General features: G+C 36.6%; 1 protein-coding gene across 2 annotated transcripts in view; it reads right to left on the bottom strand.

Moving 5' to 3' along the window:
- KANSL1L (KAT8 regulatory NSL complex subunit 1 like) overlaps positions 1 to 15725 on the bottom strand; it is a 113516-nt gene extending 97791 nt beyond the window's left edge. The window contains exon 1 of one of the 2 annotated variants that reach the window (XM_037042033.1): positions 15518 to 15725. The gene's annotated coding sequence lies outside the window, so the exon portion shown is untranslated. The remainder of the gene's footprint in view (positions 1 to 15517) is intronic. The other variant, XM_037042034.1, reaches the window with a different exon arrangement.
- Positions 15726 to 17986: the final 2261 nt, after the last annotated feature.

Raw genomic sequence — 17986 nt, 5'->3', positions numbered from 1 at the left:
ACCAAATTGAAAATAATATTTTAAGTCTGAACATATCACAGATGCACAAAAGAGCAGTGTTTTTAATAGCAAAACATTCTCTCGAGGCAATCCAGACATCTAACAACAAGAGAATGGATAATAAAACATGATGGAATACTATATAACAACGAAAAAGAATGACCTAGATCTATATGCACGATACTGACAAACCTCAAAAACAGTATAAAGTTTTAAAAAATGGCGGGCAGGGTTGGGATTATAAGACAGAAACCTGTACTTGAACAAGAATTAAATAAAAATTATATTAAAAATAAATAAATAAAAATAAAAAATGGTGCAGAATATATATATAGTATGCCATACAAATNATATACTCATCTCACCAGTAATGAAGGAAATGTAGATTAAAAGAGCAAGAGACCAGTTTTCCAATCACCAAATTGAAAATAATATTTTAAGTCTGAACATATCACAGATGCACAAAAGAGCAGTGTTTTTAATAGCAAAACATTCTCTCGAGGCAATCCAGACATCTAACAAGAGAATGGATAATAAAACATGATGGAATACTATATAACGACGAAAAAGAATGACCTAGATCTATATGCACGATACTGACAAACCTCAAAAACAGTATAAAGTTTTAAAAAATGGTGCAGAATATATATATAGTATGCCATACAAATAAAATACAAACACAAAGCCACACCTACCAGATAGGTACATATGTGTCTGTCTTTTCATTTGTTTAAAAAACAAACCAGAAAAATAATCGCCAAACTTGTAACAGCAGCTGCATCAACTAAGTTCCATGAAACAGAACTAACAGAGGTGGTTTAATAGAAGTTAAATTTTAACTACAGAATTTTATTATTTGGGGGTGGGGAGAAGACTAAATATGCAATGAATCAATGTTAATGGTTGTTAATTCTATGTGATTTAAAAAAATAGATGTTCGCCTTTTCTATACTTTACCATATAATATCTAAAAAAAGTAGAGCTTTATGTATAATTCTTTTCCAGAGGTCTCATGTCTCAAAATGTATACTTTTATATAATGCCTAAAAAGTAATAAATCATACAGTAACAGATTCTCATTTCTCCTAAATCCAAAAAAAGGAAAGGAAAAATTACCAGATTATTGAGCTATTATTACATATTTTACATTCTACTTTCATGAGATATATAAAAATAATTACAAAACAAGCTACTGGCATTCGAAAATTCTTTTCAAGAATCCACTGGTCACTTAGCAACTCAATGACTGTACATCTGATCTACAAACATCTATGACAGCATTTAGATAACTATATTGCTCTCTAAGGGAAATTGCCTCAATCACTGTATTTGCAGAGTCACACTGAAAAGATAGTATACTCTATCTCCTCCCTACCTACCTACGCCATGTCAAAATTTGTACAAAGTGCTAAGGATATAACAAAAGAGGCTAGTAGAAGGAGCAGAGATGAAATATCAGGAAGCAGCAGAGTTGATGTTAGGCCCTGGATAAACTAAAGATAAGGGAAAAATAAAAATAAAAGGTAGATAAAATATACACAGATTAATGGTTAAGAACTAGAGTTCTTAGCAAAAAGAGAAGGTAAAGACATGAATGTAGATTCAGAGTCAGTTGCTAAGGCATTTTATGATAGAGAACTAGAATAAGACACATACACATACAAAAAAAACCCTCAAGATATCCAGGGCTTACTTGGTATGATAGGAAGTTTTAAAAATGATTCTAATAATCCCCATCTCCTTGTATTCATACCTTTATGTAATCCTCTCCTATGAACCCAACATATGGACTAGATTTAAGGACTTGCTTTTAGCAGAGAGAAAGCAGCAGAGGTGATGGGATGTCACTGTGCTGAGATTAGGTTACAAAGAGACTGTGGCTTCCACCTTGCCGGCCTGTTACTTGGAGATGCCAAGTGCCATGCTGTGAGCTGGAAAGACCTGCATAGCAAAGACCACTGTCTCCAGCCAACAGGTAACTGAAGGTCTGTCAATAGGTGGGTGAGCAATCTGAGAAATCAGTCCTTCCCCAGTCGCGCTTTCAGATGATTACAGCCAGAGTTAACACCTTCACTGCAGGCTTGTGAGAAACCTTGAGCCAGAGGCACCCAGCCAAGCCATGCCTGCAGCTCTGACCTGCAGAAAAATACTATAAGCCATTGCATTTTGGGGTGATTTGTTACATAGCAATAGATAACAAACACAATTAATATGAAGACTATTGGGTTCTAGTCTCTGGAAGGCCAACCCTTATCACAGTTCCTATTCTAGGATTTATGTAAAGTTCCTTTATATTCTATTCTCAAGTGTATCCTTATGCGAAATTCTAGCCTGAAAATCTAATTTGCAGCCAAAAGAAATGGATGAAAACAGTTGTTCTTGTAAATTTTTTTAAAAAGTCAATTATGTTCACAGTTTTAATATAAAACATAAGTGCATTTATTCCAATTACTCAAATATGTAATAACTGCATATAAAATGTTTGCTAACTGAATATTCTAAATTCCACCACTTCTGACAACCTCCATATAAACAGCTACACTTATCATTAATACTTCTAAGGTTTGGATTTTACTATTTTGTTAACCACTATATTGCCAACACGAAAAACTATATGACACATAGCAGATGCTCAATAAGTATCTGCTGAATAAATAAGTGGTTGCCATATACTTAGAAAAAAGTCCAAAGTCATCCTTACCATGCCTACAAAGTTCTACATTATCAGATCTGTGACTACTTTGCCTTATGCAGCTCTTTCCACGTGTTACTACACTTCAGAAACAATGACCTCTGTGCTATTCTTGAAACATATCAAGTAAGTTCTTGCTTCACAAACTTCGTGCTTGCTATTTTCTAAACCTAGAAAAATTTTTCCACAAAGAAGGCTGGCTCCCTCACTTCATTTATGTTTCTGCTCTATAGTAACCTCATCAGAGTTCTCCCTTGACCAATATATTTAAAAGAGCTTTAGCCCCTCACTTCTCCATTCCCTTACACTGCTTTACAGTTCCTCATGGCACTAGCTAACATTTCATTACATTCTAGGGAGGAATACAACTTAAGGATAGACCTCTAGTTTGTTCAATGTTCTAATCACCAGCACTTAAAACAATGCCTGATACACAATAATTGTCAGATATTTATTGACAAAATTAAAGAAACACACAAATCATGACTTTTAAAAGTGGCCAGGATTTACGAGCACAGGCCTGCGAACCAGAGGATCGTGGTTCGATTCTCAGTCAGGGCACATGCCTGGGTTGCAGGCCAGTTCCCTGCCGGCCAACTCCCAGCAGGGGATGCAGGAAAGGCAACCATACATTGATGTTTCTCTCCCTCTCTCCTTCCCCTCTAAAAGATAAATAAATAAATAAAATCTTTTAAAAAAGTGGCCAGGATTTAATAATTAGTAGTAAGCAATAACACATTTCAATTACTATTTTTAAGACAAATGTTACAAACACAGCAATATATAAAACAGATATGTCACAAGCAAGTGTGGATTATTCCATAAATGCCAAGATCAGCCCAACATTTAAAAAGCAACCACTGAAATTCACATCAAAAAACTAAAAAAAAAAAAATGAACCAAATAGATGAAGTATTGTATGAAATCCAAAATCTACTCATGATTGGCGGGGGGGGACAGCAAATTAGGGAACAGAGGGATACTGCTAACCTGACAAAGAGTATCTACACAAAAGCCTAACGATCACTACCTAATTAATGATGAAAGACTGAACACTTCTGCCGCAAGATTGGGAATGAAGCAAGGTATCTTTTTTTTTTTTTTTACCACTACTTATCATCATACAGGAGGTCCTGGCCAATGGAATAGGAAAAGAAAAAAGAAATAAAAGGTATACAGATTGGAAAGTAAAAATAAAACGGTGTCCACTCACAGATGACATGACTTTCAACATAGAAAATTCCAAGGAATTTACAAAAAAGCTCCTAGATCTAATGAGTTTACTAAAGTAGCAGATATAAATAAGGTCAAGATACAAAAATCATTTATATTTCTATATACTAGAAATGAAAAATGAGAAACAGAAAAATTTTAAAGTATTAATTCCAATAGCTCCGAAATCATGAAACACTTAGATATAAATCTAACAAACTATGTCCATGATCTATATACCGGAAAAAAATTCTATATCAATGAATATCTAAATAAATGGAATGACATACTGTGTTCATGGATTAGATTATTCAATATTGTTACAATGTATATTCTTCCTAAAATGATGCACAGATTCAACACACTCTCACCAATCAAAATCTTGACAGGATTTTTCCTGATAGCAACATGTTGAAAAATGTATACGGAAAGGCATAGGTACCAGGATAGCCCAAACAACAAAAACAAATCTGAAGTACTCGTATCACCTATCAACTTACAATAGTCAAAATAGTGTGGCTTTGGCGAAAGAATGAACACAGATCAGTTGGAGGAATGAGAACTCCAGAACCCACATACATGGTCAACTGATTTTTAACAAGAATATAATGACAGTTCAGGGTAGAAAGACTTTCTTGTTGTTGCTGTTGTTATTGTTGTTTTAAACAAATGTTTTTGGAACAATAGGATATCCAAATGCAACAACCACACACACACACACACACACACACACACACACACACCCCACCCCCACAATGAGCCTTGAATGTATGCCTCATAACTTCAATTAAAATGGTTACAATAGATTGTAGACCTAGCTGTAACACTTATAACCATAAAACTTCTGGGAAAAAAAAACAGAAAACCTTTGTGATATTGGGTTAGGGAAAAAAAAGTAAGATATGACAACAAAAACATTATTCATAAAAGAAAAAAATTTGACAAATCTGAGTTCAAAATTAAAATAAATACTAAGTAAGATAAGCGTTTAGAATTATTTAAAAATAATTTAACAATTGAGAGTAAAAATTTTAACAATTTTTTCAACAAAAAAATAACAATTGAGAGTTCAACTCCTGGAAGTCACTAAGTTTACCATTAAGGTTAACTCTGAATAATGGTTTCGACCATTATACACTTCTACATTATAATTATTTTGAATCATGAATTATTTTATGCACAATGAACAACTATTTGAAGGCATAATGTATAAGAATACTTATTTGAGAGCATAGAACAATAATAATTCTGCAAATTCACCTCAGGATGATCTCTATTAGTTCCATACAGCTGTGTTCCACATGATCACATTACTTTATAGCTTTTAATTAAAGCAGGAAATGAAGAATTAGCCAACACTGAGTCATATAGGTTTGTCTACTTTTGGTAAAAGCTAGATTTTTTAAAAGACTTTATTTATTTATTTATTAGACAAAGGAGAAGGTGGGGAGCAAGAAAGGGAGAGGAAACATCAATGTATCATTGCCTCTCCTGCACCCCCTACTGGGACCTGGCCCACAACCCAGGCATGTGTTTTGGGAATCGAACCAGCAACCTTTTGGTTCTCAGACCGGTACTCAATCCACTGAGCCACACCAGCCAGGGCAGAAGCTAGATTTTTAACTTCCATTTAACATATATTCAATCTAAAACCTAACATTCAATCATTCAGTTAAAACATATTTATTAAACAATGTGTAACAGATACTATCTTGGGTAACAAGATAGCAGTGAACATGAAATATAAGGTTTCAATTCTTACAGGACTTACAATTTAGCAAATGTTAGAATTGGATAAATATTCAAATAAGAAAATAACAAGTAAACAAGGGTTCCACAGGATCTTTATGAAAATTAAACAAAGTAGGGTGACAGCACATGACTACATTAGGATAAAAATTAATTTAGATTTATAGAAGGAAGGTCTCTGTTTGAGTGACATCTGCCCTGAGATCTGAGATGACAAAAACGAACTAACCAAGATTTTGGTAAGAGACTTCCAAGGAAGAAAGACAACTAATAGAAAGCTTTCAGGAAGGAATAAAATTGATGTTCTATTCAATGACAAATATGACATATATATCTAGACTACAATAAGCAAAAGAGAGTAACAGGAAATAACATGAAAGAGGTAGACAGACAGATAGATAAGACAGAGAGAAGACAGATAGCGCCCAAACCCTAGACACTGTATGTAAATCAAAGGAAAGCCACTAAAGGTGTCTGGATGAGGAAGTAACATGATATGATTTACATTTTTATTCAGAAAATAATTATGAGTTTTCTGTAGATAAAAAAAAAATCGTTATCAGAGAGAAAATGAAAACAGCTTCCGTGAGCAGCAACAGGGAGACCAGTTAGGAAGCTACCAAAGGGGTCTAACGGACAGGAGGCAGCGGTGGTTCGGACCAGTGAGATGGAGGTAGACCCGACAATGGGGAGGTCCAGCAGATGTTTCAAAGTGGAGCTGACGAACTCCTGACTGCCAAGATTTTGTGGGGCTTAAGGAAAAGGAAGGAATCATGTATAACTCTTAGGTTTTTGCTTCAGCAACTGAGTGATCAGTGGTACTATATTTTGAAATGGAGCAGACTTGGAGAGACAGAAGGTTGAAGAAGAAAAATTAAAAGTTCTGTCTGGGATATGTGGGCTTTGAAGTGCCTATCAGCCATTCAAATAGAAGCAGCTGGGTAAACAAATCTAGAGTTCAGGCAAGAAGTCATAATTATAGATATTATTTTGGGGAGTCATTGGCACATACATGGTATTTAAAGTCAAAGGACTAGAAGAGTTTATCTAGAGAGAGACTATAGACAAAAAAGAGAATGGAACTGAGGATCAAGCTCTCAGGTCAACTCATACTCCTGATCAAAGGAGGAAGAGCTACAAAAGAGGAAGAGCCTTATTAAAAAACAACAACCTTAAAAAGTCCTTCTTTCAGTGAGGTAGAAGGAAATTCCAGAACATGGAACTATTCAAAAGGCAATAAAGAAGATAAGGACGTCTGTATGAAATAAAATGAGGATAAAGAAGTAGCAGATGACATATTACTGTCTAAGAAAACTGCGGAAGAGTCTGTTTCTTTGTTAAAAGTAATGAAGAATTTTCCAGCTCCAGCCTGTACCAGCTTTCCACGTTAGGAAAGGGAAATTCCCGACACTCCCCCCACCCCCAATTAGCCATCTTTTCCCACCTAAGTAGGGGTTAAAACGGAGACTAATGTAAGTTTGCAGCCCAGGGGCACAAGCTCTGTAAAAGACACACTTAATCAACAATCAGACCTTAGAACTCTTCCCCTCCCCCTCACTCACTTCTTACTAAAGGCCTATTCACTGGAGTTCCTTTTAACCAGTGCATCATATCTCCTCTTCTAACAAGACATTACAAGTTATACTAAAAAACAAAAAATACAGCCCTGGCTGGTGTAGCTCAGTGGATTGAGCGCGGGCCTGCGAACCAGAGGATCGCGGTTCGATTCCCAGTCAGGGCACATGCCTGGGTTGCAGGCTGGTTCCCTGCAGGCCAACTCCCAGCAGGGGATGCACGAAAGGCAACCATACATCGATGTTTCTCTCCCTCTCCTTCCCCTCTAAAGATAAATAAATAAATAAAATTAAAAAAAAATACAGTCTGAACATACAGAGCAAGCATCAAAATCAGATTCAGATATGGCAGAAATGTTGGAATTATTGGACTATGAATTAAAACAAGTTAAATAACAAATCATGATTAATTTGCTAAGAGCTCCAATGGAAAAAGGAGACAATTTGCAAGAACACATGCATTAAGATAAGCAAAGAGATGGGAATTCTAAGAAAGAATAAAAAAGAAATGCTAGAGGTCAGTAACACTGTAACATAAATGATAATGCCTTTGATTGGCTCCTCTGTTGCCAAGACAAGGCTGCGAAAAAACTCTGAGTTTCAGAGTATATCAACAGAAAACTCTAAAAGCAAAAAACAGAGAGAAAAAAAAGACTGAAAAAATAGGCTATCCAAAAACTTTGGGACAAGTACAAAAGGTGTTAAGATAACTTTTACGTAATGAGAATACCAGCAGGTGAGAGAGAACAGAAGAAATACTTGAAGTAATAATGATTGACAATTTCTCCAAATTAATGTCAGATTATCAAACCACAGATTGAAGAAATTCAAAGTTCACCAAGCAAGATAAACACCAAGTAGCATATATCACTCCATAAATGAAACAAAGTATTAAAATGATATTCCATAAAATTATACATAATAATTAATAGTATACTTACAACAAATGTTCTACTAAAAAGCATCATGTATTTTTCCCACTAGAACGAAAGCTGCAGGAAGGCAGGATTTGAGTGTTTTCATTCACTGCTGTATCCTCAACTATTGTTTGGTACATAGTAGGCACTTACCAAATATTTCAATAAATACCATCCAAAATAATGAAATTTTAACATTTCAAAAAAGGAGGTTCATTAGATTTTTTATTGTGAAGGGAATCTTAAGGCTAGGAAACATTAGCATAGAACATCTCTGTCCAATATAAATATTACTTGAATCACATTTGCAATTTTAAATTTTCTACTGGACATATTTTACAAGTAAAAAGAAACATGAAATTAATTTTAATTTCATCAAACCCATCACATAAAATATTACTTCAGCGTGTGGTCAACATAAAATTCCTTGGTAGTGCCACGTCTTCAAAATCTAGTGTTTGGCTTACGTTCAGCGGAAACCCAATTTGTACTAGTCACATTTCATGTTCTCAACTGTCGCATATGGTTAAGGAACTACTTACTATACTGGACAGTACACAGTATAAAGTATATGGCACCCCACCCCTGCCCATTAAATAGGAATCAACCATTACCTAAAATACTTCTTTCTCCAAAGTTCCTAGCCAAACACGTTGTTCAGTATTCTTAGACACCTACAATACTTCAGGTTATACAAAAAGAATATGGGAAAAGAAAACCCTCAAAGACCTATCTAAGAAGCATCCCGATCTTACGACTGTTCACTTTCTAATTATGCACATAGTTGTGTTACGGGAAAAAGTATTTGGAGCTTAGCTAAATCTAAGAAATTTCCTTCTAGGTTCTAAAATACTGTATTCTTTCTATTTCAGCCACCATTACTGTTTTTGATAATTATTTATCTCATACACACCCAAGATACTCAGGCAAAATAGGTCTCTTCTCTAAAAGAAGTTACTCTAATGATATTGGACTTCAAAAATCTGGAAAGGATAAAACTGAGAAAAAATTAAATTCTTTAAACCACAACATACAGAAACTAAAACGTTAAGCTAACAGGATTTAAGAAGCAAAACCACAAGAAACCACATCAATACCCTTTTCAAAGCAAGCAACTTTGTCATTTTGATTATCTGTCAAGAAGCAACAGCTCTAGATAATGCAAAACACATTTATATTTCCTGGACACGAAAATAACTGTTATGTTTTACAATGTCATTTTCAACTTACATTCTAGTTTGACTAAAAATAAATAAATAGCAATTCCCTGGCACATCTTCGACCCAGAAATTTTGGGGTCGGCCAAAAAAAAAAAAGCAACAGCCTGTTGTAAAACTGTTGCAGATAATCCACCAGTAAACGACCCCCCAGTGAACAGTACAGGTTTCAGTCTATACCCATTTTTCTTAGAGTCTCATTAAGAAGTACCAACCAGAGAGAAAATTTCAGCAAGGCAAGCCAAAGTTTATGTTTTAAATAACAAACACTTAAAAACTACATAGAATCAAAACTTCTTTCTTTCTTTCAGGTTATATTAAATTTCATTATTATATACAGTCCTGGCCAGGCAGCTCAGTGTTTGGAGAGTTGTCCCATGCACCAAAAGGTTATAGGCTCAATCCTGGTTCATGCCTAGGTGGTGGATTCAATCCCTGGCTGCGGCACGTACAGGAGGCAGCCGATGGGTGGTTCTCTTTCACACTGATGTTTCTGTTTCTTTCTCTTTCTCTCTGTGCCCCCAGCAAAAATGAAAAAACATATCCTCTGGTGAAGATTTAAAAAAATGTTTTGTTATTGTAAATAACATCAAATTAATTCAGTAAAAAAATGGGGAGACTATAAATTAAGTCTACAATATAAATTCTAATTTTGGTCTACAATTTAATTTAAAAAAATTATTGTAAACGAAAGAGGAAATTAGTTGTTCTGACAGTATTATTACTACCAATAAAAAGTCTTTCCCTGTTGTCTAGAAAATGTTTTCATTAGTGACCATCTTTATTTTTAAGATTTATAAATCATATATATTTATAGATTTAGCATTAATTAAATGCAATATCCTTGGATATGATACATAGTAAACAGGTCATCCCTCAAAAAATATACAAATAATTACCATGTCAATAATTAGAGTTGATCCTGACACTTAGTAATCAGGTCTTTACAAATGAATACATAGATCACATATACCAAATATTTTTTGACATACTTTCTAAAGAAAATAAAAAGTTTGCCAATCTGGTCTACGGAGCTGAAACTGATAATCTAGAGTCTAGATGGTATAGATTAAGAACCACCTATTCAGCCATAAAAAGAATATTTTACTCTTTGCGACAGTAAGGATGGACCTGGAGAACATTATACTAGGTGAAATAAACCCGACAGAGAAAGACAAATACCATATAATTTCATTCATATGTGGAATCTAATGAACAAGCTAAACTACCACAGAAAATGGGGACAGACTCATAGCTGGAGAGCAGGAGGACAGCTCTGGGGGAAAGAGGAGGTTTAGTAGGTGGGTGGATTGAGCAGAAAAGGACTCATAGGCCTGGACAACAAGGTGGTAACTGCTGTGGGAAGGAGGGTATAGGGGACTAAATGGTAATGGAAAAAAATACAATAAAGATTAAATTTTTCTAAAAAGCACCCTTCTTCCTGAAACATTAGAAACTGAAGACCGAATGTGGTTTTCCCTACTGTAAAATGCTGCTTCAGATCGGACTATGATTTATGTTCTAGCATGCACATGTATATTCCACCTAGTCCACAGAAAATATCTTAGCCCAACTACCCTTAAACATTAAATTTACTCTTTCAGCTGGAATCTGGATAATTCCAATTCTTTTAAATGCAAAGCAGTAACACAAACTAGGAATAAAGTTATCACAAAGAAGGCAGATTCTTCGGTAAGTTAAAAGAAAGTGAAAAGACTACCAAGGGCATTTTGAGAGATGGGAGAAGCCTGAAGTAAGAATGAATATTAAATTACTTCCACGCTTTCAACTTAAATATGTTTCAGATAGCATCAATTATAATAAAAGAGTGAGAGAAGGAAAAAAAGAAAAATTCTTTTAGCAAGATATGAGCAGCTCTTTCAAACACGACCAAATTATACAGGAACTCGATTTCTAATTTCTAATCTCATAAAGGAAAATCCTATTAAAACAATACAAGTAATGAGAAAGAGTTTCCATCGGTAAAATTTTATTCCTCTACAAGCCAGGAATTAATGAAAGGTATGAATTCAAAACACAGGGTTGTTTTCAAGATTTGTTTGTGCCACATACGGGCATTTTCAATTTACAGCAGAAAACACTGCAGTAATTGGCATGACCAGGGTACAGTTACCTCAGTACTTTGTACTCAACAATGTTTATAGAAAAAACTTCCACTTTAAAAACTTTGCCTAAAAAAGGAATTCTCTTTGAAGACTAGAAGAATTTAATTAAAGATAAAGCTACTTGGGTGGTCATATAACACATCAAACAGATCATACTTCAAGCAGAATTATTATTACTCAGTTATAAGTGCATGACTCAAGAATATAAACGAAGTGGCTTTTTTTCCCTGTGTACATCAACTTGGAAGTATGTTTTTCTGTGTTTATAAACTTGGAAGTACATTTAGAATTATACTATCACATTTGCTCAGTCTATAGATTATGGCTCCAATTTAACTTTATGTGGTTAAACACTGATTAATAAATTACGTACTACCAAATAAAAAATTTTAATTACTTTAAAAAACATGCTTAAGAATCTGTGGTTGTACAGAACTAGAAACATACAATAAATAGGAAGTTCATTAAAAACATTAACAAAGCTTCAATATTCTAAATGAATGCATTTCCTCCCAATTACACAATACTCAGAGAATTTTTACATCTGTAGTATTTCTAAAAACCTACAAATATTATTAAGTATTAAAAACTTCCATTATGAATTGTATTCAGATTTTCAATACAGACTCTCTACAGGCAAATACAATATTACCATTTTCACTAACATTTGCTGGTAGTTTATTTATCCCACATGATCAGGGAAGAAGTACAGCTCAGTGAAATCTCTCTTCGGGACCTTTAAAAGGAAAAAAAATACAAATCTTTTGGAAATGATACAGCTACCTTCCTTGCCTTTCTAAATGAAACCTACTGAAAGTAAGGTCAGACTGTATTGATGACTCAGGGACATCCATTATAGTCCTCAATACAGTAAGGATCTAAAGGACAGAAGTACAAGAGATGACGTGCTTAAAGTCAGTAAATCGATTGCTAATTACCTACTAGCTGTCACTTCTGTTGTAAGCAAACCCATTCCTTGCTGTTTATAACTTGACAAACCTAATCAATAAATCAAACCTAATCCCCCAAACAATTCTAAAACCTGAAGGAAACAGCTTTCTCCTCCTTCAACTACATGATACTGTATAGACAAATGTAAAAGGGCATGGAGATGACTGAATAAATGAAATTATAAACAAAAATTACACGTAAGTTTTACATTGTAGACTAAGGGCAGTAAAAGACGTTATAGGCAATAATTGGGGTATTATCAAGAACAATCTGAATAATGAAACTAAGAAACTTTAGATAGTAAGCTTTTTTCCAGACAAATAAGGCTACAAGAGAAAGAATGATTGAAGTGAGATTTGTAAGTGAATTCTGTACTAGACAGGTGAATGAATAAAGGAAATGAAATACTCTGAGTTATCATGGTAAATGGTCTCAAAGGTGGATGGAGGACAGATAATGCAGCACTTGGCGCAATGGAAAGTCACTGGACCTTTTAGTGGACAACTGGGTTAAGACCATGCCCTCCCCCCCACACACATACACACACAAATGAAAACAAAGTAATGGATCAGTGAGATAACAAATAATATACAGTATATTGCCAAAAATGTACTCATAAATTAAGACAAAAAAAGATAATTTCCTGAGTTCAAGTCAAAGAAGTAAATATTAATAGACAAATTAGCAAGTACTTATTAATTACCCACTATGTGACTTGCAGCATGTCAAATGTGAAATATATCCCTCTCCCTCAAGAAGCTTAAAATAAATTAGGAAAGTATATCGTAGACATTAAGTAAAAAAATATGCAAACTAAAGCAAGTTTTTCCCTTTAATGCTAATACTAGATTTTGAACAAAGCTTAATGTGAGGCCTGGTCATACACTGGATGAACAGGAATCAATAACAACATTCCAGACAGTCATTTGGTGAGGTTACCAGACTTAAGCACACACACAGGCTCCTTGACTCAGTAATTCTTCTTTTACAAATCAGAGGGAAATTTTTTTCCAAGATTTATGTAAAAGGCTGTTCTATTAACGAAATCTACACTAGCAAAACATTAGAAACATCCCCAATATCTGCCAATAAAAATTTAAATACGATAGTTACAGGATGTAATCTTAAGCGGACAAAAATAATTTTTGCAAACACTATTTAATGACATGGGGATGTTTATGAGCTTAAGTTACATGAATATGCTGCATGCTCCCATTTCTAGAAAAAAATACACAAAATGTGTAGGAAAATATTTAAAGAGAAATATAAATTATTTGTATTTTTACTTGCACTCATCTTGATCTTCCAAATTATTTTGTAGTAAGATTATGAGCAATTACGTTTGAGAAAGCTCATTAACACACACCCCCAAAAAAGTTTTAAAAAATCAGTGTGAAAGAACTGGCCTGGATTAAGAGAAATTTTATGTATTTAAAAAGAAGAAAAAAAGCCTCCCCAATGGCTGGGAAAGAGAAGTAATGACTGTCTAAATCAAACCTTTAAATCTATGAGGAAATGATGGCACCCTTGACATTGATCTGAATCAGTAAGTGGAAAATGAGGGAGATCAAAGATAACAGTTACAACAGATTTTGCAGATATTCAAATATATCCCATTTCATGATTCAGTGTTTATATTTTTCCAGTATGCTGGTTTTATACAAAACGAAAACTCGGACTTTTATTATAAAACCGTCTTATGTGGCAATTTTTTTTATTTGCAGTGTTGGTAAAGATTATAAATCACTATTACGAACACAAGGCATTTGATTTCATAATAATCTCTCAAGGCAGGGCCAATGCTATGAAACTATTTACAAGAGAAAACAGAGATCGGAGGAGAGGTTGTGACTTGCCCACGGAGGCAGCTAGTTAACCGCAAACAGTAGAGACCACTCACTACTAAGCCTCTTCTCAAGCAATCCACAATCCAGAATACCAGATTTTTCTCCATTATTAACTATTCTTAGAGCCACTTTTTCCCAGTCAAAAACAACAACAACAAAAAACCCCACTGCTGGTCTTGTCTGCAGTACTGTAAATATCTCACTCAGGTTTCTGTTAATCTGCCCCTTCCTGCATTTTGAAAACATTCCTATCAACCACAACTCAGCACGAAGTTAAGCAAACCGATTAAGGAAACACGCAAGAAAAGTTCTCTTAAATCCCACCCCCAGACTAAAGTTTGAGGAAAGCAAAAGGAATGTGCTTCCCATAACTTAAATACAAAACAAAATAAAACAAAAAAAAACTCCCCAAGCAAGGAACAAACCAAACAATTCTCTCGGAGTAAAAAAACATTACACGAACGTCCATCCAGTCCCTGCCCTCCTGGATGTAAAACTATCTATCGTATTCCTTTCCAGTGGTTTCTTTAATGATCCGAACGTAGCCTTGTATTTCTTACGACGAAACTGCACAGAGCCTCAAATTTTCCACCAACATCCGTCCCTCCTGCACACAAGGGACGAGATGCAACACAAACTTACAAACATCATTCCTCAGTAATTCTCTAGACTCCGTACCTCCACCCCCATCTAATTCCAAAGACCAAATCAACGTTTGCCTGAAATACAACGTTAAATAGTCAAAACAAGGGTCACAACTAGAGTATCTCTCAGAATTCCCCAAAACAGAATTTGCCACCACTCCACTCGCTGAGGCGCCCGCAACCCAAGCGAGGGGCGGGCCAGAAGACCACGTGTTCAGCCTTCTGCGCACGCGCTGCCAAAACAAAAGGAAAGCCTGCCAAGCCCCTCCCTCCCCCACGTGACTGCTCCTAAGTCCGCCCCCAACCTCTCCCTCCACCCCTTCCCTCCCCTCCCTTGAACTACTGCCAAGGCTGTTAGGTTTAGCCGTTTAAATCTGGCTGCGGTCCGACCCCTGCCCTACAGCACAATCCTGTGCGGGACCCAGAGTCGCACAGCCCAGAGAATTCGAGGGGCAAGGGATCTGCCAGTCGGTCGCCTGGCCTGCAATCCAGCCAGCAATCTTCGCCCTCTCCTCCCCACGCTGTCCCCAGACCCAGCAGAGGAGACCCACCCCCACTTAGCCCACCGCTGCGACGCCGGCCACTCGCCTGTTGGGGCGCCCTGGCTCCCCTCCGCTGCCGCACCTTTGGTCCGGCCGTGGTGGGGGCTGCTGAAGTGATCTCTAGCTGCCCGCCCGCCTCCCCCACCCAAGGCGCTGCTGACTTGTCTCCAGAGCGCGCCCCGTTCCTGTCCTGGCTGCCGCCGCTGCCGCCGCGGTTTAACAGTCCGCCCGCAGCCCGCACCTCGGGGTGGCTCGGGGGGACAGAACCCTGCCGTGGTGGAGGGGCAGTGGGCGGGGCACGGCGTAGGCCAATGGCAGCGGGGGAGGGGCAGCGCCATGCAAATGAGCTCCAGTGGCAGGGGAAACCCCGGCCAGGGCGGGGTCTACAAAAGCTTTCTGGAAGTGGTTGGAACCGGACCTCACAACACCACTGCAGAGGCGCGGCTGGAACCTCGGGGTGCTTCTCGAGTCTCCCCTGCTTCCTCCTTTCCCCTTTCCCGTGCCAGCCGGGAAAAACATACGTACAAGAACAAAAACACAGGTCGGTGACTTTCCGCTTTGCTATTTCTGTACCACTGTGACAACGGAAACAAAGCGCTGGGGAAAGTGAGGCTGCATTTTGCCCTGCCTGCGCCAGGCTGGCATCCTGACTATTCTTCCCCGCCACTTGAATGGCAAGTTTTAACAAAGCTTTGTCATGGATGTCAAGTCCGTGCATTTGCTTTTAGTCGGGCTGTGCATTCAAACCTAAAGTCATAATACTGTAAGATCCCCAAGGGGCCCTGGAATAGGGTGACAAATGTGCCTTGGATCCAGTTGGATCGTGTTACGGTAAAAATCCGGAGCCACCCATTCAAGAATTTTGAAATCTGTACAGAGCTAGTTTGAGTGGCATTGGAGTTAACACCGTCCTGCAGTAGCGCAAATAAACGGAGTTTTATGTAGAGATAGGTGGCCAGGGACATATAAAAACATGCTTCAGAGTTTTGCACCTGGGGCAGTGCTCCACTCATTACTAAACTACACCCAGCATTTCCCCAGTCACAAGCTCGATTTTGAAAGAAACAAAAGCAAACAAAAAACCCTCAGCGCTAAATATACCTCTTTCAATGATGAATTACAGGCTTTCCTAAGCACCTAATTTACGCATGGAATGATTCGGGGATGAAGTGCAATACAATTTTAGATACAGAAAGACAACTGTCGTCATTTCAACCTTATTAATTGGATATTATCCTGGGGGAACAGGGAGGCGGCAGGGGAAGGGAAGGAAAATCCAAGTAATTGGAGTTACAACAAAGCATATTACATGACACAGATTACTGGAATTGGAAAATATCCGGCTTGTTACTGGCCTTTCTGGCAGATTGTGACCTTACTGAAATAATTTTTATAACAATCTGCATTTATGGGAGAGATGTGTTTTAATAATTGATCAAAACAATAATTATACCTTCATTTGGGCTATAGGAAAAGTTTTAGAAAATTAGTTTACCTTCCTTGGAATAAAAATCATAAGCCAATAGTGTGTTGTGAAAATTAGGTCAACAAATATTTTTTGGATATTTACCATATTCAAAGGGCTGTCATAGTCCCTGGGAACAGAGTGCAAAAATGATTAAGGCATCAACATGTGCCTTGTTGTTTTAATTAACAGTCTGGGAAGTCAAATAAGCATGTGTTGAGATACTTCAAAGGAAGATTTTCCCACTAGAGCTGGGTATTTTAAAAGACTTTAGGCAAAGAAGGAGAAAGGTCTCAGAAGTTAGGATGTGTAGTACCTTTGAATTTGAATGGAAGTTGTGTGGATCATATTATTGGGCTGGAAAATGACAGTGTCAACTAGATTGAGTAAATCTTGAAAAACAGAGAATCAGACTGGAACCTGAAGGAATTATAGTGCCAACAAATCACCTGAGGCTCCAGTTTAGTCCTGTGAAATAATTATCAATTACTAAAACACTCATATATTCACCCAGTGATAATGATTAGGAGATACAGCAATAAGCAAAGTTTCTGTCCTCATGGAATTAACAGTGGACGCTATAGGCATTGAGCTTCGTAATTACACAAGTAATAATTTAGAAAGCAATTTTACATACATTATCTAGTTTGTCCATCAAACAACCCCTACCAGGAGGTAGGCTATTTATATTTCTCGGTGAATTCTTTTATAGTCAGTCCAGCAGTCTGCCAAATTTGCAGACCTTAAATAAAAATTTTAGTTTCTCAAGCCATCATACAAGTAAAATTTTCTCATTCCTTATATATTTGGTTCATGCATGATACCTTTAAAAAGTACTAGGAGTTGGGAGGGAGGGGTTGGCAATGAATTCTAGCTTTTCAGACACTATAGAACACCACAGCTCCTTAATACAAAAATTGCCATAACTGAACCATTTTTCAAATTGTTTTCTACATTTATTATTCAGCAAAGGCCTGAAAATTGCATATAGTGAATTTTTTAAAATCAAGAATACATTATTGTTCAGAAAGTACGTTAAAAGCCTTCTGA

Source organism: Sturnira hondurensis, unplaced genomic scaffold, assembly GCF_014824575.4.
Source record: "Sturnira hondurensis isolate 20B ecotype Veracruz unplaced genomic scaffold, ASM1482457v3 Scaffold0003681, whole genome shotgun sequence".
In the NCBI taxonomy this organism is placed as follows: domain Eukaryota; kingdom Metazoa; phylum Chordata; class Mammalia; order Chiroptera; family Phyllostomidae; genus Sturnira; species Sturnira hondurensis.
The sequence above is the reverse complement of the archived record's forward strand: the minus strand, read 5'-3'. Positions and strand labels throughout refer to the sequence as shown.